This window comes from Alligator mississippiensis, chromosome 1 (assembly GCF_030867095.1).
Source record: "Alligator mississippiensis isolate rAllMis1 chromosome 1, rAllMis1, whole genome shotgun sequence".
Taxonomy (NCBI): domain Eukaryota; kingdom Metazoa; phylum Chordata; order Crocodylia; family Alligatoridae; genus Alligator; species Alligator mississippiensis.
This window is the reverse complement of record NC_081824.1, coordinates 65,587,889-65,609,086: the sequence shown is the minus strand read 5'-3', so window position 1 is coordinate 65,609,086 and position 21,198 is coordinate 65,587,889. Positions and strand designations below refer to the sequence as shown.

General features: G+C 45.3%; 1 protein-coding gene across 4 annotated transcripts in view; it reads left to right on the top strand.

The window, feature by feature from the left end:
* The window catches only part of FILIP1 (filamin A interacting protein 1), a 224,845-nt gene that overhangs the window by 154,392 nt on the left and 49,255 nt on the right, over positions 1–21,198 (top strand). The window contains exon 1 of one of the 4 annotated variants that reach the window (XM_059731268.1): positions 17,396–17,558. The exons of 2 other annotated variants lie outside the window; for them this stretch is intronic. The gene's annotated coding sequence lies outside the window, so the exon portion shown is untranslated. Of the gene's footprint in view, positions 1–17,395; positions 17,559–17,678; positions 17,812–21,198 lie in introns of those variants that run through there. One more of the 4 variants, XM_019496820.2, reaches the window with a different exon arrangement.

Genomic DNA, 21,198 nt, shown 5'->3' with positions numbered 1-21,198 from the left:
GGGAAAAAATGTTTGGAGAAGAGGGAAGGAAGAGGAAGAACAAACAAAAATGGAAAAAAAGATGGAATTTGGAGAAAGGAGGAAGAAAACCAAACTAGAGCATAACACAGGGGTAGGCAATTATTTTGGGCATAGGGCCGCTTACTGAGTTTTGGCAAGCCATTGAGGGCCTCATGATAGGCAGCCAGGGGCAGATAAATATTAATTTTCTAAAATTTTTAGGGGCCCCACGGGCCAGATAGAATGGCCTGGCAGGCCGCATCTGGCCCCCAGGCCGCATTTTGCCCACCCCTGGCATAACAGGAACAGTAAGGCATTCTGAAACCCCATGGAAATTGCTCTGATGCTGCAGTGATAATGGTTTTAAAAGACTGCAGATAAACAGGGCAACCTAGAACTTTGAATTACACTGTAAACTCTGAGATTAAACCCACTTACTGCAGGAATATACTTGCCCCTGGCTTTTTAATGGGCTGTGATATGGCTGTATTACATAGCTGAGTTCTGTATGCACAGGCAAGAATAAACCATGCTATAAAACCATGGGTGCCTTAACATGGTAAAGCTTGCTGCATAGATAGGCCCTATATCAAACTCAGTTCTAATCATCATCATTCAGTGAAGTCCAATGACAGGTTTTCTCCATAGGAAGTTAAAGGATTAATCACTTAAATTTATTGTTATAGTTCTCAATATTTATCTTAGATTTCAAGTTAAATTTATTTTTATACCTTTTATTAATATTTACCAGGCATTTTGCTCAAGATCAGTGTTTCCCAAATTAGCTTTTTTAAAGAGGGCATGCACCAGCTCCCTTAAGACAAAATAATTTTTCTTAAGCCAAAAATGAGGAAAAAAGGAAGGGAAACGTTAGAAATGCTTTTGTTTAATTTTTGATTCATGCTTCCATAAAAGGGAACAAAATCAGAATGTAGTGCAATTTACATGTTCAGAAGAAAACAGAAAAAAATCTCAAACTCATGCAGCATGACTTATTTAGAAGGGGCCTGGAGAATAATAAAATAAAGTGTTTTTTTTTTAACAGCTGTATGGAACAACCTGTTTTAAATAAGAACAAAGGTGAACAAAGCCAGTTTTTCAGCTTAGCTCACCAACTGAAGTTTTTTTAGTATATATGATGTATTCCATATAAAATGTATTGCTTGGAATATATAACAGCAGAGATTCCAGCTTGTGGGCTGTTTCTTAGGTTTTTTCCTACAAAGTTCTGTTTTAAGGATTTTATATATTTATCTTTATTGTACACTTTTTCCCAACAGTCATAACATACCACTTGTTCAATATAGTTTCAACAGTATATTAAAACAGTCTGCTTTTTCCCCACATGGATTTCCTGAGGTTTTCCATGCTGTAGTGGAAGTTTGTTCCACTGAACTTTTTGTACAAATATTTAGCTCTGGGAAGATACCTGGTCAGGTGAAAGGTTGAAGATAGTTTTGCATGTAGCAAATAAATGCTAATTATTCAGAAATATGTAACAAAGACAAGCGGCCCATGGGAGTGAGGAAAAAAAACGAGTTTAATAATCAGGGATCCTAGTTTTCTCTGACAAAAAAAAAATCCCCAATTTTCAGGTTAAAAAAAATAATCCAAAATCCACATTTTTCTGTGATTAAAATGAAACACCACTAATATATATATATATATATATATATATATATATATATATATATATATATATCACTCCATATTAGTGGTCTTTCATTTTAATCATGGAAAAAATGTGGATTTTGGGTTACATTTTTTTAATCAGAAAACTAGAGATTTTTTTATCAGAGAAAACCGGGATCCTTGCTAATATTGACAAGTTTTCATTGCTTTGATTTTTAAATGGACAATGATTTTAAGCCTGGAAAGTTACACAATATGCATTTTCATACTCATAAGCAAACACAAATTTAGGGATATTTTTATTTTGTTTTCCACTTACATAATATAAGGGGGAAAAGGGGATTACATAACACAGCTAGGGAATCTGATGAATGTTGCTGGTGTACTTCATTTACTATTAATATTAGCAATGTTCTTAAAGTGAAGACAAAGAACAGGGAGAGGGTGGGGCTGTCCCCTGAAAAGGATACAAAGCAATGTTTACAGAGAATGTTATAATCAGGCACTTATTTGTTAGAGAGATCTGTAAGAGCAATCAGTTACTACACACATTTCAGTGCATTAACAAAGAGAACAATACATCACAGAAATGTGCAGTCTGCTAGCGTATCATTAAACAGTTAGAAAGCTACACCCATGTATGTAGCACAATTTATGACTTTGTAGACATATCTTGGACCTTGTGATTTTTACCTTCTGCTACACATGTACTCTTGTTCTTCTACTGCTTTTCTTATCTGGTTTCTCCAATGTTGCAAGTGCTGTTTGTGCAGGAATGATGTTTTAGAACTATTTCTTCAGGGCAAAACTTAAAACATGGAGATTAAGGCCATGTGTAGACGAAATGAGGGGCATGTGTGCATAACAATTTAAAACAGGTTAAATGCTCTTTAATTTGCTGCCCTACAGCTATGGAGTGAAGCACGGGGCTCCGTGTAGCTCAGGGGCTCTGCAGGAAGCCCATGCGGAAAGCCTGGCAGTAGCTTGGGAAGGCAGGCTCTGCCCCTACCCCCCACCAAAAAAAAAGCTGCAAGCCTGATCTTTTCTTTTTTTCCCTCCCTGGAGCCTGCCTGCCTGCATGAGCTGTGTGGCAGCCCGGTGCTTTTTTCTGCAGCTCGGGTGTCCCCCGGGACCTTCTGAGCCAGGTGCCTGTGGGTGGGTGCCACCTGGGGGGGAGTCCGCCACTGCCATGAAGGGAAGCACCATTCCCTCCCCAGCCCCCCCCGCAGCCCAGGGATCACTCTGCCCACTGGCAGCTCACCCTCCCCTCCATGCTGTCGGAGAGGCTGGTAAATGCATGAGTATGTGCATGACACAGGGATTTACTTGGCCCTAAGTTGAAGCGGTGTTTTTAAAAAAAAGGGGAGACTAGACAGTCACCTTGCTAGGGTCACCTGACCCCCAGTTATCTTTCCTGCTTGGTGGAGAGGGCTGGGCCCAATGATCTTCCAGGGTCCCTTCTGGCCTTACAATCTATGAATCTATGAAAATCTCACCACTTCAATTTAGGGCCCCCTTTTCATCTACACACACCCATAGAAAAAAAAAGTATGCTTATCTATACATATTTTGGGAAAATGCTAGATTTCATAGATTTCATAGGTATTTGGGCTGGAAGGGACCCCAAAGGATCATTGAGTCCAGCCCCCTGCCCCAGGGGCAGGAAGTCAGCAAGGATCATAGGATCCCAGCAAGATAAGCATCCAAATGTATTTTGAAAGTGTTCAAAGTGGGTGCTTGAATTGCCTTCCAGCAGCAGTCTTTTCCAAACCTTGGGGGCTTGGACAATGAAGATGTTCTTTCTTATGTCCAGCCTGAAACGGTCGCAGAGGAGTTTGTGACCGTTTGATCTTGTCATCCCCTTGGGGTGCTCTGGCGAACAGATGTTCCTCCAGATCCTGATGAGCACCCCTGATAAACTTATAGGTGGCCACCAGATCACCCCTGAGCCTGCGCTTTTCCAGGCTAAAGAGCCCCATGGCTCTCAGCCTCTCATCATAAGGTCTATTTTCCTGGCCTCTGATCATGCACGTGGCTCTCCTCTGCACCCTCTCAAGCTTCTCCACATCCTTTTTGAATTGTGGAGCCCAAAACTGGATGCAGTACTCCATGTAGCAGGGTGGGCTGGAGAGGGCCAAGGCCCACCTGGGCTAGGCAGCAGTCAGTGCGGGTGCAGAGCATAGCTAGCACATTGGCGAACAGAAGTCTGCAGCACTGATTGTCACTGCCAGGGGCTGGGCAAGGAGCAACCAGGATGTGCTAAGCACAGGCTGTAGGGACAGTGTCCTGGAAGGCTATGCCAGAAGGCTACAGACTGCTCCAGGCCAGAGAAGCATGTAACCAGGGAACAAGAAGTGGTGTAGCCTTTTAAAGAGTACCAACTGTGGCTGGAACCGATAGGTCCCCTTGGCTGCTGCAGGGGCAACAGCAGGGCAGGAGCAGCCCTGGGCCTGACTGCTTTCATTGGGCATAAATCTGCACCCAACAGGGTGCACATGTAGAAGTATTTCCAGCCAAAGTTTAATGCACCTGAATTTACTGTGAAACAAAATTCAGGTGCATTAATTGCATGTGTAAACACACCCTCATTCCAACAAATAAGCAGTGTCCTGTGTCAAGACAGTCTCCTTCCTTATAGACTCCTGATGTATCCTGAGAACAGGGCCATTATGTGTAATCAGGAATCCTGCAAAAAAAAAAAAATGTAACCTTGAACTATATCACAATCTAAACATTTTGGAACAGCAAATTAAGGTTGCACAGACATCCTTAATTCTGGTATTTCCTAACTTTGGCGTGCTTGACTTTGCAACCAGAATGTAGTAGCATTTTTGCTTGTCTGGTTTTGTTTTAATAAGGAAATTACATGGAAAAGTTCTGGCAAAAAATATAAAATCACAAGATTTTCCATCGTGTGGCATCATATTGAGACCCACACTGTTCTTCGTATGGTTATAATGTTTAGATCCACTGCACAGACAGCTGCCATTTGAGCTAGTAGAATAACTGATAGCAGTAGCAGCTGTCAATGGTTTTGAGGGCCAGCACTAAAGGTAGGTTGGACGCTTTGGCAGTGACTTCCAGAGAAACTTGCTGATAATAGAATGGTGAGATACAGGAATTTTGAGGTCCACTCCAGGCTCAAGAGAGAAATGTTCTGCAATGGTCACAGACTTTCTGCCTATTTCTCTGAAAAGAGATCCCTTCTGTCCCATTCCTTTTAACTTGTTTTCATCCCAGTTTTCTCTTAAACACTTGTGGCTTTCAATTGGGTCACATATAGCCAGTGCTTCACATAGCCAGTGTCAGTCTCCCTTCCTCGAGCATCTCAAGCTAATTCCAGTCTCTTTACTTAGCCAGTTCTAGTTCCTCCTTCCTGGCCCCTCATCTGAATTGTCTCTCTTGCCCACATGGGCACTGGGAATTGAGAACTGGGGGCAGTAGGGATGAGGACTGTGAGTAGAGCAGTACTGGATGCCAATGTCCTTTTTTCAATCTCCTTCCTCATTCCCAGTTGTAGTCACCCCACACCTAAACCCTCATTCACTTTCTCTCTCCACCTATCAGTCCATTAATTCCCACAAAGCTCCTATCCCAATCAACATTCCCCTGTATTCTTCCCATGTGTTATAACTCTTTTGTCACTTCTTCCTCCACTGAATACCCAGCACAGCTTCTGGTGTATTACTTGGCAAAAAAAGAGATCTGAGGAAGAATTAAAACACATGGTGTAAGGAATCTTTTAGCCACTATGTATGCAAGGCGTAGAGTGTTTCAGGAGTATTATTAATCATTATTTACAATTTATATTAGGAAATAAAGCAAAACCCCAAACACAATAGATAATTATCGCAGGCCCCATTCTGCAGAAAGAATCATGCAGGTGGACTCTCATACTTGTGGGCAGCCCCACTAATTTCAGGCCATAGCCTCTCATCAGGCATGGATCTGTGCATCAACATACAATCTCACTTCCAACAATGGTAAAGGATCCCTGATAAATGGATGCAGCTACAGAGGCTATAACTCTTAGAGGCTGATACTATGAATTTCTAAAAGGTGCTCCCCTGCCCCCACTGTCCTCAGCTGAGCCCAGCACCCTGCACAGCCACTCTCTGCAGCTGGAACTTCTGGACGCAGGAAGTAGGGAACCCACCCACTGCTACTGCTGTCCCCAGCAGAACCAGGGCTGCTCTTCCTTGCTCTAGCTGTCAGACAGTGAGTGGCTACCTGGAATGTTGGGCTCAGCTAGAGATAGTGGCAGCAGCAGGCAATCCCTTTTTCCAACACCTGCTCCTTGCCTGCTCCCCTCTAGGCAGATCCATAACAAACTGCACAAACCACCCTACCTCAAATAAAATCCCCTCTCCCAGTACATCTGTCCTGGAAACCTGAAGAAAATGGAGAGGTCTTGCAGGCATGAATGAGTTAATAAACCTACCCCACTTTTAGCTTCTCTCATTCTTTGGAGTCTCAGACTGGTAGAGACTCCCAATGTCTGACAAACGGTGACTGCACCCAAAAGTTTGCTAAAAACTTTTTTCCAACTACTCAGTTGGTCTAATAAAAGATATCACATCCAAGCAAAGAACCCTGCCTGAGTTAATAAATGTATCTTAAGTATTGAAATCCAAGGATGCTCAAACATATATTTTCCACACAGCTCCTTTCTGGGATTTTGACTTTTTATATTTTTGTTTAATTGGTTGGTTGTTTTTATTTTTAGATTTAAAAAGTTCATCATTGCATCTAAACATTAAGGGTCTCCCATGAATACATGGGAGACCCTTAATGTTGCAAAGAATGAAAGAATTAAAACACTGTTTATCTATTCAAGATGTTCTATTGTAAGTAGCTTAACAATGGCTGTAATCTCTCAAGGTCAAGAATGATCACTCCCACAGATCAAGCAAAGGGTTGGAGGAAGGGAGCTGCAGACTTGGGTCCCTGGCCCCATAGCCCTGGCAGCTGGGGGGGTCCTCCAGCAGGGCTGGGGGGCAGGGGCTGTAGGTGAGGGGTAAGAGGCATGAGTAGGGGCGGGGGGGGGGGCTGTTGTGCGGGCAGTGAGGGGCACCAGCAGGGCTGGGGGAGGCTTTGGGGACAAATGAGGGGCACCAGCAGGGTGGGGGGGGAACGGGGACTGCAGGGAGCTTTTAATGTTAATAACATATTTTGGGGGTTTTATCAGAGAATTTGCATTTTTTGTCAGAGAATTTGTGATCGTTTTATCAGAGAAAACTAGGATCCCTGCTATCACTTAGTGGACTTCTTCAGAGGTTGGAGGACTGGCAAGTGCTTCTCTTACTATACAACATCAATTACCTTCAGACCCCTAGACACTGCAAAGCCCTCCAAATATCTCAGTAAGAACCTTGCCAATCTTAGGAAGCAACATGATAATGTTTGTATTGAAGAAGATAGGCAAGCTCCAAAAGAGACCATCCATGAGGCTTGCATGAAATCACTTGGCTTTATCACCTGATGCCATCAGGAATGGTTTGATGAAAACAATGCTGAGATCAAAGCTGTTCTTGATCAGAAAAGAAAAGCTTTCTATGACTGGCAAAACCATTCTACATCTAGTCAGAAGCAGGGAACTTTTTGACACCTTAAAACTAAAGCCCAGAGGAAGATTTGAGAAATCAAAAACCAATGGTGGGTAGAGAAGGCAAAAGAAATCCAACAATTTGTTGATAATCATGACGTGGAGCTTCTTCAGTGCAATCAAGGCTGTGTACAGACCAAGTTCTTGCAGACTCACTCTGCTTAGATCTGAAGATGGCAATACACTCCTTAAAGATGACTTCATCAAAAACCACTGGAAGGAGCATTACCAAAAGCTCCTGAACCAAGAATTGACATTGACTGATGAAGCCATCGAACCCAATGCAGCATCCAATAAGGGAAACACTTGCCAGTCCACCAACCTCTATGTGTAGCTATAGTTGTAGCATATAGAGTATATCTCAGTGATTCTCAACCAGGATGCCATAGCACCTAGGGTGCTGTGAGATCCTTTTAAACATGCCATTGGATACTGTGCAATATCTGCATTTTTACCTGGACAAGGGGGAAGAGATCGACGTTGTATATCTTTACTTTAAAAAAGCCTTTGATTTGGTGTCCCATGATCAGGGACAGGCTGCACAGGCATGCAAAGGGCCCAGCCTGTACCCTACCACTCCCAGGCTCTACTGATACCACTGCAGGTGTGGATGCCGCAGCAACCCAGTGGGCTGGGTGCTGATCTGGGGTTGAAGGTGAGTACTGTCCATCCCGCTCAGCATGCTCCCCCTTCCTCTTCATAGATTTCATAGATTTCATAGACATTAGGGCTGGAAGGGACCTTGGAAGATCATTGAGTCCAGCCCCACGCCCGAAGGCAGGAAGTCAGCTGGGGTCGTAGGATCCCAGCAAGATAAGCATCCAATTTTTTCTTGAAGGTGCTCAATGTAGGTGCTTGAACCACCTCCAATGGCAGGCTGTTCCAGTCCTTGAGGGCTCGGACAGTAAAGAGTTTCTTCCTTATGTCCAGCCTGAAATGGTCTTGCAGTAGTTTATAACCATTCGACCTCATCATCCCTTGGGGCGCTCTGGTGAACAAACGTTCCCCTAGATACTGGTGGTCACCCCTGATAAACTTATAGGTGGCCATCAGATCACCCCTGAACTTGTGCTTTTCCAGGCTAAAAAGCCCCATAGCTCTCAGCCTGTCGTCGTAAGGTCTGTTTTCCTGACCTCTGATCATGCGCGTGGCTCTTCTCTGGACTCTCTCAAGCTTCTCCACATCCTTTTTGAATTGTGGAGCCCAAAACTGGACGCACTACTCCAGCTGCGGCCTCACCAAGGCTGAGTACAAGGGGAGAATGACATCCCGGGATTTGCTTGAGAAGCATCTATGGATGCAAGCCAGCATTTTGGTCGCTTTAGTAGCTGCAGCATCTCATTGCAGGCTCATGTTCATCTTGTGGTCAATGATGACCCCCAAGACTCTTTCTTCCTTAGTGCTAGCCAGCGTAGTACTGCCGAGCCTATGAGGATGCTGCAGGTTTTTCCTCCTAAGGTGGAGAACCTTGCATTTTTCAGCGTTAAACACCATCAGGTTCTCATCTGCCCATTTGCTGAGCCTGTCCAGGTCAGCCTGGATCACCCTCCTGTCTTCAGGTGTGGATGCTTTGCCCCAAAATTTCATGTCATCGGTGAACTTGGCCAGTCTACTTCTGACTCCAAAGTCCACATCATTAATGACGATGTTGAACAATATGGTCCAAGGACAGAGCTGTTCTCCTATGAAGCCAGGGCCACCAGGGCCTAAATGGGAAGCTGCTCTAGCCGTAAGCTGCTCCAGCCAGGGGCCGCATGGAGGTAGGGTGAGTGATGGGTGGTGTACAAGGCAGGGGACCAGGCCATCAGGGGACCAGGCTCAGGAGCAGGGGAAGGGGGCCCTGCCCGATGCAGGCAGTGCTGCACCTCCTCCAAAGCTCACTACGGGGCTTGGCACTGGGCTGCAGGTGGCTGCCAGTGGTCAGGGGGGGCTGGGGCCAGGGGGGGCTGGGCACAGGCAGCACAAAGGCGACCACCAGGGGTAGGATGGTGTCCAGAACCCAGCAGTCCTCCTGTGTTGCCTCCGCTTCTTGGACCACTATGTCACTCTGATGCCCCTGGGCTTCTACCATCCTCTCCAGAAGGGCGAGGTGCCTCTCCTGGAAGGCATGGTACTTCTGGTCCCTCTCCCACTCTATCACAGACCAGCTGGGCACTGTGAGTGTATCAGTTCTATCGCAGGCCAACTGGGTGCTGCGAGGGTATCAGCCACTGGGCTGTTCAGTTCAGTTTTGGATCAAGGAGGCAAAGTTGGGAGTGAAGCAAAGCTGAATTTATTATAGCTTATACACACAACAGTTAACAGAAAGATAAATGTGATAAGCAGATAAAGCAGTATTAAAGAGCTAATAGTAAATAATAACAACAGATAGATGGATCAATTCTGTCACAGGCCAACTGGGCACTGCGATGGTATCAACCACTGGGCTGTTCAAAACAACAGATAGACAGACATGGGTCGGCAATTTATCGATAGTCTCTCAATGCCAGGTGTGTGCCAAGTGATTCCAGCGGAGTCAGGCATCCCCAATCGACACTGTCGGAGGGATTACCGGGGAAAATCCCTTGATTAGGATCCGATCCTCACTCACACCGGGAGTCCGAAGTCCGGGCTTGGAACAGCAATGACTATTCTGTTTCCTCCTTCCTTCTTGCCGGTTACCTGATGCACGTGCTTTTTCTACCTAGTTTTATGCTAATCTGTTGGCTTTAGAGCCACTCATAATCTTGCCTTATTGCTGTTACCCTATGGGATTGAAAGGTGTTAAACATTATCATAAAAGGTTACTACCCAAACTCGGGTTTATCCAATAAGCAAATTACAATGCAGCATCTTTAGGTTTGAAATTAACATCACTAAGCCCAGTCCGTTTAGGTTTATCTGAATATGCTTTTTTTTTTTTGGAACGTGCTTTCCCGGAATGTGTTGGGTGTGCCAGGTGGTTGGATCCAGTTTTTATTGTCAAGGCTGAACCCTGAGCAAAAACCGTTAGGTCAGCTAATCTTGCAGCTACAGCTTTGCCTTTGGGTCAGTTCCATGATTAATACAAACAGTTAGTTTTATCATTTTGGTTAAACTTATGACAGACAAGTTATATTTGTGGGTTATGAGCTTACAAGCTTAATATTAGCTAATATTCTCTATTAGGCAAAATACTAAATGCCTCCAAGCACATATTTATTGCTTATTAATCCCTTTGGTTCTGGCCATCACACCACTCCCTCTTGAATTGCTATGCCTGAAAGCTTGTGAGCCACTTCTCCACCACCTTGACCAGGAACTCCAGGAGCTTGGTGTGTTCCAGGCTTTGGTGCCCAGGGACCATTGTAAATTGGCTAGGTGGCCCCTTGGATAGGAGGCCACTGACCGAGCCCTTCCTCCCTGGTTCCACAGGCTGGCTTCCACCACAGGCAGCCTGCCTTCCCCGTACCCTACCAAGGCTGGGTCAGGGCTGGCTCCTGGTGGCAGCTGCCATGGCAATGCCAGACTAACTGCCTCCCCTTCTCCCTACAGACAAGGCAGTTTGTTCCTATGCCTCCAGGCCTGTAGCACCTGGCTTCTGGGACCCCGGCACCTGGCTCCTGCCTGGCTGGGACTCAGAGCTACTAATGCCCCCTGCCTTCTCCTGGTGATCTTCTCTGGGCCAGGGTCCCCACTGCATGTCAGCTGCACCTCACGCATGCTGCTGGTTGGAGTCACCCAGGTGTGCTTTGATGAGCTGTTTGAGCATGCTGAAGAGTGCCCTACCCACTACACCCTGCTGCTGCTAATTGCCATGATTCCCCAGGTGCAGCTGACAATGTGGTGTGTAGCTCTGAGCTTTGACAGTGCCCCAGGTAAGTCTGCACTTCCCTGCATCATGCACTACTGCTTGGAGTGGTATCTCTGCCTTTGCTATGAGTCCCTGATCCCCATGGCCAAGGGGGAAATCACTGCTGCCATCAGTATTTCTCTGCATGTGATGGGCCCATGGTTGCCTAGCTGGGAGCCTGCAAGATACTGGATAAAGTCCTGAATTGCCTCCTGCCTCCCTGTGTGCTGGAGGGGAAACTCTAGTGGGCAGTGGGGGAGTTTGGCCAGCCAAGGCAGGGAGTGCAGAGGAGGGAAGGAGAAGGAAGCCACCCCGCCTTCCCCCCAGCTCTGTGTGGGGCCCCTGGCTCCAGCCATGTAGCCCAGAGGTGGGTGAGTGAGCTGGCACAGGAACAGGTGGCTGTGGTGCCCCCTTCCCTTCAGCCCTCCTCCCTGTATGGGGCTTACTGGAAGGGCATAGTAAGTGTTTCTGATGGCCAGACTCATTCCCTGCCTTTGATGAAGTGATCTGGTTGCCTACCATGTGCTCTGGGTGCCTTCTGGGGAGGAGCTGGAGGTGCTTGCTGATGGGGCCATTCTCAGCCTGTCCTCACTTAGGGTGCACTGTCAGAGTTGGCAGGGCAGGTGATGACCTTGGCTGCCTGAACTGCCAGGTGATGCTGAGGGTGGGGAGCATGCTGGGACCTGGCGCTGGTACCCTGAGGGGCCCTCTCCTGCTGACTCCTCCTCTTAGCTGGGCCATAACACAAGCTCTGGCAGCCTGCCCATACTCAAGAACATGTGGAGGGCCTTGCCAGGGTCCCTGAGGCCCAGGATCCAGTCCAGCTGCTACATGAAGGGCATGGACCTGTGGACAGCCCCACACTGATGGTTGTGGACCCACTGACATGGACTCACTGCCCCCACAGGGCCTTTACCTTTATGTAGCACTGATGGCCAGAGTGCTGGTGGCTGTGCTCCTAGATGCACTCCACCACGACCACATATATGTACACGTTGGCCCAGGTGGCCCAGCCATATTGCCACTGGACCTCTGCATTGCCCCTCAATTGTGATAAGCTCCACAGTCTCCTGCTCAGTCTAGTTTGGCCCCCAAGCTGCTGTCTCTACTGTTGGGAAGGCTGACATAGCAGCTGCTGCCAGGGCCTTTGGGGGATCAGGCTGGGGCTCTGGGTGCTTGTCTCAACTGGCACATGCCCACAGGTGTTGGGCACAGTGCCTGGGAGGCACACTTGGCCTGTGTGGAGTCCTGGGGGGCAGAGCCAGGGTCTGCAGGGAGCATGTGCCTGCGGCAATGGGGCACGGAGCCCATTGGGCAGACAGGTGCTGACATGGGCTCTGGAGGCTAGAGCCAGGGTCCATGGGGCTGCAGCACCTGGCACATGCCCACACTGGTGAGGCATAGTGCCCAGGAGGCAGGCAGAAATTGGCATGGGCCCCAGGGATCAGGTCAGGTGTCCAGAGGCCAGCTGGGAAAGCCAATGAGCTGTGTCTGCCATGTGGCTGCAGAAACTGCTGGCCATGTGGCTCTGCACCAAGCAGGAGGCTGGCCCTCTGCTGGGGTGGCTGATGGGGTGCAGTTCACACCGAATGTCAGTGTCTACACATGTGCTAGGGTGCATTAGTTAATGTGCCATTTTTGTAGTGCCTGAATATATTGGTACTAGAAAATGGCGCATTAGACTAATTTAATGTGCAGTAATTGTCACGCATGTGTAGATGGTAGTGTTTTACTGCACACATAGATTAGTCTAATATGCAATAAAGCATCTTGTATAGACGCACCTGGAATGTAGTAAATGAAGCAGGGGACTGCAGGAACAGAAGGGATGGTTAAAGCTGCTTTATGCTTTCAGGGAGAATTAGATGCTATTTCTGCTCAGACCACAGAGTTTCTTTCTTCCATGATGGTTGGCAAGTTACTTGAATAACTTTTCACAGTTTGTGAAAATTGTCACATTAATCATGTGCCCTTTGGTCCAACTGGAGATTCTATGGTTTGATTTGCAGCCATTGCTGAAATCAGGGGAACTGTGCTCTGTACTGATAACAACTAAGTAATACCTGGTACTGGGTAAAATCAAGTCTTGGTATCTTATATTGTGCTTCCAGAATTAGACCTACTTTTTTGGTTCCTCACTTCCCCACTTCCCCAAGTGGTTCCCCACTTCTCTAAAATGAAAATAATTATTCTCTCATTTCAGGGAGTGCTATGAAAATAAGCTCATTAATATTTGTGAAGCATTCCTGTACTGTATTGATGAACATTATAAAAAAGCCCATAAGGAAATTAAGAATTGTCTTCAGAAGACAGCTTCAACAAATAAGACCAGGGCCACACATTGAAAAAAAACATAAAACAAATTATTGAAAAGTTATTCTTTAAGCAAGCTACATCTATCCTTGCTTGAAATGAGGCAGGGATCCTATGGAAAAAAAAGAGTGCATGATCATGTGATTAAAGGCATTTTTATAATGCTTCTTGAGCAAGTTTGCAGATGACACAAAACTGGGAAGGATTGTGAACATACTGGAGGATGCAAGCACAATCAGAAGGACCTCCAGAGATTGGAAAGTTGGGCTAGAGCTAACAGGATGAAGTTCAATGTGAACAAATGCAAGGTGCTACACATCAGGAGGAATAATCAAAAACACACTTACAAAATGGGGGATACATGGCTGGATGGCAGCTCTGTGGAAAAGGACTTGGGCATCTTAGATTCATAGATTCATAGATGTTAGGGTCGGAAGGGACCTCAATAGATCATTGAGTCCAACCCCCTGCATAGGCAGGAAAGAGTGCTGGGTCTAGATGACCCCAGCTAGATGGTTATCTAACCTCCTCTTGAAGACCCCCAGGGTAGGGGAGAGCACCACCTCCCTTGGGAACCCGTTCCAGACCTTGGCCACTCGAACTGTGAAGAAGTTCCTCCTAATGTCCAATCTAAATCTGTTCTCTGCTAGCTTATGGCCATTATTTCTTGTAACCCCCGGGGGCGCCTTGGTGAATAAATACTCACCAATACCCTTCTGTGCCCCCATGATGAACTTATAGACAGCCACAAGGTCGCCTCTCAACCTTCTCTTGCGGAGGCTGAAAAGGTCCAGTTTCTCTAGTCTCTCCTCGTAGGGCTTGGTCTGCAGGTCCTTAACCATACGAGTGGCCCTTCTCTGGACCCTCTCCAGGTTATCCGCATCCCTCTTGAATTGCAGCGCCCAGAATTGCACGCAGTACTCCAACTGCAGTCTGACCAGCACCCGATAGAGGGGAAGTATCACCTCCTTGGACCTATTCGTCATGCATCTGCTGATGCACGATAAAGTGCCATTGGCTTTTCTGATGGCTTCGTCACACTGCCAACTCACGTTCATCTTAGAGTCCACTAGGACTCCAAGATCCCTTTCCACTTCCGTGCCACCCAGCAGGTCATTCCCTAGGCTGTAGGTGTGCTGGACATTTTTCCTCCCTAGGTAGAGGTCTTGGTAGATCACAGACTCGGTATGAGTCTGTAGTATGGTGCAGCCGCACAAAGGGTAAACATAGTTTTGGGCTGCATCTATAGAAGCATTAGGTGCAAGACATGGTAGGTGATAGTTTCTCTCTACTCAGCACTGGTTAGGCCTCATCTGGAGTACAGTGTGCAGTTCTGGGCTTCCCATTTTAAAAAGGACATGGAGAAGTTAGAGAGGATCCAGAGGTGAGCACCAAAAATGATCAAGGGTTTGGAATGCAAGTCATATGGAGTGCAGCTGAAGGAGCTAGGCATATTCAGTTTGTGGAAAAGGCACTTAAGAGGGGAAATGACAGCAGTCTTCAAATACTTGAAGGACTGCTATAAAGAAGAGGGAAAACACTTTTACTCTCTTGCTGCAGAGTTGAATGAGGACCAATGGCTTCAAGTTGCACAAGGTAAATTCAGATTGGATAACCAGAAAGTGAAAATAGTGCGGCAGTGGAATAGACTGCCTAGGGAAGCTGTGGAGTCTCCATCTCTGGAGGTGTTCAAGAAGAGGTTAGACAGCCACTGGTTGGGGATGATCTAGGCATAGCTATGCCTATTTTCTAGCATGGTATTTCCCATGCTTCTGGGCTTTGCTGGTTGCTCCTGCCCCTCCTCCCTGACACTATTTTCTCTGCTACATGTGTCAGGTTTTTTTAAGCCTCTCCAGAGGCACTGGGTGTTGGCTACAGCTAAGGATTGGGACCATGAACAGCCCATGCCCCTGGTGGCTGGGGGGCATGGCTGCGCTGGTGGCAGCGGGAGTCCAGTGGTGGTGAGCGGGGAGCTCCAGCAGACGCCGCTTGCACTGTTGGTCATGGGGGGGAGGTGAGCACTGACCATGGGTCAGTGACCACCCGCGGGCACCACCAGCAGCATCAGCGGTGGCCAGGGGTGATCATGGATGGCCTGCAGATGCCACCGCTGGTGCTGCTGGCAGGGTGGTGAGTGGCGCCTGTAGCACCTTTTTGCAGGGAGTACACTGTGATGCATAGGGGGTGCACATGCACCCGTGTGCACTCCTTACGGATCGCCCCTGATTAGGACTGCAACTGGGGGGGTGTCAATTCTCTTGCTAGGAGCAAAGCCAGAGGTTCCTGGCTAGAGGGTTTTCCCCTCCACTCAGAGTCAGACTGATTGCTATATTTGGGGTCAGAAAGGAATTTTACCGCATTGTCAGATTTACATGGACTGTGGGGGGTTTTGCCTTCCTCTAGCAGGGGGCATGGCCCCCTACCTGGGACCTCTTGAGTTTATATATACATAACAATTTATAGAAGCAGGACATTGGCTTCCGTGGTTCCCCTGCTTTACCTGTGGCAGGTGAGGGTGTTAGGTCTATGTTGTGTCAGAGTTGAGGGTAGTCTAATGTAGAGTTTAGATTAAAAGTGTATTGATAGGGATGACCCTGGCTCAGGCAGGGGTTGGACTAGGTTCCTTCCAGCCCTACTTCTCTATGACTTTATGATTTTATAATACATAAGCAAAAGGAAATAACACATATTCCTTTTTTAACTTTTCACTGCTTGACTTTGCAGCTTCAGTGATGTTTAAGCTTTTTCTGTGCAGTAATATTTAACATAGTGCACTCTTATGTTGCCAGTTCTTAGAATATTTAGGGTTCAGTCTGAATGTCAAGTTCCTGGGGATCACGTGATTACATGAGACTCCTAGTTTCTGTTTCACAACATCATAACAACTTTCAGACATCATTGTTGAAGAGAAAAAACTTGAAAGTGTAACCCAAATATAATCTAAGGGCTCAGGAGGCAATGTTTTTCTTTAAGTCAGAGCTGAAAATCTCCTTTTTCAGCCTGGTGTCCTGGAGGCCTGACTTCATTTTTGAACACTGAAATGTGGTAATGCTGTGCTCCCTTGATCTGTTACTGTCTCTCACATTAGGAGTGCATGTATGGCAGCAAAATTAGGAGCAAACAGGCAAGCATACTAAATCAACGGTGGAGACAGAATAGATTTTCTTCATTTACTCATGCCTTTATCAAGTGGCTATAGGGTCAGCTAATGGTTATCAGTAGTATGATTGCCATTTAAAAAGCAAAAAAACAAACTGGAGCTTTTCTTGAGCTAAAGAAAAAAAAAGACCAATGCAAACTTTTCTTTTGTATTAGCTCAGTTAAAAGAAAGCAGTTGATTGATGCATCCTGACTTCAAATGCCTTTTTTTAATTGTTAAGTTATAAACTTCAAGCTCAGCGGGGGGGCTGTCAATAATAAACCCAGGAAATGGTATTATACTGGAATGCTGATAAAAGCAGACACTAACCATAGTTGAACTGATTTAAATTAAGAAGCACCAAGTAACATTAGATTGGAGAGTGCGTGTGTATCAGCTTTGTGAAAGATGACTTCTGGGAAAGCACCTGCAAAAAAAAAGTAATTGAAAAGTCTGCTTGCTATATATTAGCATTTTTGTATTTTGGATCGAATTCTTTATATTAATCAACTGTTTACCTAAACCCTAATGAATATCAACCCAGCATGCTGAATCTTAAACTAATGTGATTGCTACTTAAATTCAGCCATGCTGAATAGAGTTGGCTGGAATTCATTTTGTCTGAAAAAAAACAGTGGGAGGAGAAAACAGATCCACTTTTTGTGTAGTTTTGTCTCGACCCCCCCGATTCTTTCTAGTATAGGATATGCATTTTCCGAAGCTTTTCTGCAGCCAACTTATTTTCTCTGGCTAAGAATTGCTTTCTCTTCTAGAGACACTAACTCCACCCCTTCTCACTGACCAAAGTATATCTGCACAATAATGAACCATATAAGGGAGGGATGACATCATCAGTGAGTGGTCCCAAGCTGTTTTGCACAACATTCACCTTTCATTGTTCTGATGACATGGTTGGAATGTGATGGCTAATTCCCTGTGGAGTAGGGGGCTGAGCCAGGCCTGCTGAAGTTTTTCATCAGTTGTTATTACCATCATCATTATTATTATTATTACTATTACTATTATTTGCCTCTTGAAAAAAAAATCTTATTTATAAGGTAAGAAAATCAAGATCTGTTTTTATTTAACAAATGCAAGTTGTTCTTGCACATGCGCATTTCACTTGTTAATGGGTTTACTTGGCAAGGGAACTCTGCTGTAAGTGTTATTGCAAATAACAGCTTGGGAACTGGGTTTGTACATTTGGGAGGCACTGACTAATCTGACATGTGCTAAGGGGAGAACTCTGCAACCTTTCCAGTTAGCTCAAGACTTTAACTGACTTGGAAGGGAGGAGGAAAGTGTATTAAGGTACTGAAACATCATGGTTTTATTTATTTGAAATGCTTGAATTTGAGTCCAAATACTATTTAAAAGTGTCTTTATGGTGGGGTTATTTTATATTTTTTTGTATGGGCTTGGGTTTGTCTGTTCAGACAACAAATTGGATTTTTCAAGAACAGATAACCTTAGGTCAAACACATCTTTAGGAAATTTAATCCTAGATCTAAATCTTAAATCAACCTTACCTCACAGATGTATTTTAATGCTTTCTGCACACATATCATTCTGACATGCTGCTATTCTGTGTATTTTTACTTATGATTTATTTTAAACCTAAGAAAAAAATCTGGGTAAAGTGCTATTGACTGTTTGGAGTGTTGTCTTGCATTCTGAACAGTTCCTCCCCCTTTTCCTCCCCCCTCCCCATCTTTGTTTCTTTTCTTATGCGAATAAGGTATTTAGAAACTTGGCAGGAAATTAGAACTAATAAGTGTCATTGTTCTAAAATAGTGAGCTGATTCCTTGTTCAGTTTTAAGAGGGGATGGAAAGTCTAATGCTGATGAGCTATTTTAACAATGATTTTTTAAAATGAAGAAATCAGTTTGATGAGTAATCAAAAGAAGAAGAAAAACTATTGTTATTATAGAAGGTCACCAGAATGTATCCTAAGTAAAGCACAAGGTTTTCACTTTCTATTTTGGTAATGGTCATGGAATTACAGGGGGGCAAAACTATTTATTTACAAATCAGATTTCATTTAACACTATCACTTTGTGTAGAAAGGAAGCTTATGTGGTTCTTTTATCTATGTTTTATTGTTTTGTAATATATAGTCATCAACATTTTGTCCTTAGCTGTATTGGCATTGGTAACTACCTTTTTGACAGGTCTTGACTTCTTCATACAATTTACACACTGTTAAATTGAGCAACTATTGATAATTAGTGTATGTAGAAAGAACTGCAACATATTTTCGTTCCTTTTCTCTTTGTTAGTTGACTTTGAAGTTTAATGGAGTAATAATATAAGCAAAACATAACTGTAGTTCATTCATTTCCTTTAATAATGTATGCTCTAACTGGTTGCATAAATTTTATTGGTCATTTTCTCCTTCTGTCAGTTTAGAGACTTGCAAGAAGAATGGAAGCCAAAATAATATTTTAAAACTTTGAAGGCCTTAGGTTTTGCTTTCCCAACCTGAGTAATAGATCTGATTCTGTTTATCTGTTTTATTTCCCAGAGGATTGGCTACGTACACTTTGGTTTTTAATTGAAATTGTGGATTCTTAGGATTTGTGAAAATCAGGTCCAAGGTGTCTCAAGCGGGGAACCCAAGCTGGGGTATGTTCCGAAAAATTAATGACAAACTGAGATTTCCCAATAGTCAATGAAGCAACTTCTTCAAAATCTCATGTGAAACTTCAAGCAGAAAAAAGGAAGAAATTGCTTTAAGTTAAATATAAAAATTTTAATTCTACAAAAGATTACTTAGCTAATTTCTAACAATACTTGATGGCATGTTACTTTCCAACTAGAAACAATGAATTGTATGATCTCTCAAATGCTGCCTATGCAGTACCCAGCTCTCTGTATTTAAACTGGAAAGATAGGGAAAAGGACCTTGCTTTCCTAATGCTTCTTCAAGACTGTGTGTTATTGGCATGGGCAGTGGAAGCTGAGGCCTTAGAACCCTCAAATAGGAAAAAAAAACTTTCAGTAGCTCTCACTGGCTTTATACTTATTGTACCCACTGATTTTTAAATATTTTACTTTATTCAAATGTACCCCCCATTCACCAAATATGGTAAAAGGAATATAGTTACACCAGAAAAAGTTTTAGATCCCAGAAATAAATGTGGCAGACTTACTGATGCAGCCCAGCTCTAATGGGCTTGGCAAATCTTCTTTTCAATTAGTGGAGCCCGTTCACCAATCAGGTAAGGGCTGGGTGGGGCCAGTCCCACCCCTCACACAGGGGCCTGGGGCAAAGAGCCTCCTGGACCTGATTGAAGCCTGCATTCTGCAGGTCCAGCAAGCCTTTGGAAGTGGAGCTTCCAGAGTGAATAAAAGGAACTGCGTGCCCAGCACATGGCAGATGTGTCGAGGGACAAAGAAGCAGGCAGGGCGAAGAAGAGCTAGGGAGAGCTGCTTAGCTCTTTTGAAGCAGAAGCGGTAGCCCAGAAGAGCTGTGGAAGACCCCCTCGGCAGGACCAGAGCAGCAGGCAGCTTTGACTACAGCCCCAGTGGTGCACAGAGTGGTGCAAGAGGCAGACACTGGGAGCTGCGGGAGGCAGCTCAGTTTCCTGAACACTCAGTACACATGGCAGTGCGCGGAGGCACCAAACCCTGGGAGCCGCACATGGCAGCTCACATCTGCTACCCTCGCCAGGCAGCTGAGGACTTGGTCCATGCAGCGGTGCACGGCATCCCAAACCCTAGGAGCGGCACCAGACCACTTGGGTTTGCAACCCCTCCCTGGTATGAGGCCAGGCATCTGAGAGACACCAGCAGGCTGCAGCAGAGGTGTAGCAGTCCAGGTTTCAGGGCCTGCATGAGGTGGCCTGAGCCCCAATGGAAAGCAGAAGACAGGCCTGGATGTCAGGACCCACATGAGGCAGCCCAAGCCCTAATGGAGGGCAGAAGGCAGGGCCCTGGACAGCCCCAACACGGCACCCGTGGCTCTGGGAGCTCTCCCAGACTGCTCCCCGGATCCATAAGTACCCAGGGAACAGGTCCCCACAGGAGAGGAAGCCCAGAAAGGGGGTCCCAAGGGATCAGGGACCAGGTGGGCCCATCTGGGGCTGAGGAAGTACTGGGACCCTCCTCCTCCTAGGGTACCTGGAGGGAGTGGAGAAGACTTGTGTCTCCCATTTTGTAACTAGTTTTAGATAGATAGATAGATAGATAGATAGATAGATAGATAGATAGATAGATAGATAGATAGATAGATAGATAGATATCCTCCGATGTGGCCTGGGTTATGTCAGCAAGTTGAGGTTTATCTGTATCTAACTGTTATCGTTCTTGCCTGAACTTACCTGGTGATATCTGTGTTGCCTAGCTATATTTACCTGTTGTTGTTGCACATATTTACCAATACTTTCTTATAAATCTGTAAATATCTGTATCAGTTGTATATTAATAGCTATCTTTTTAAGGTTCCCTGTAAACATTAATACATTTGTATATAGTTAAGCTATTCCTGGTCCTGGCCTGATTCTGTAGGGAATAAAGGGAACTGGCTAGTATTTTACAGACCCCTCTCAGAGCACTTCTGCCTAGCTACCTATCTCTTCTATTTGGAGCAGGGAGCACATAGTTGGGTGTGCCCAGGTTACATAAAAATAACAAAATATGGATATAATTTATCATGCAGCAGTATATATGAAACAGATTCATTTTCAAGTAGCACC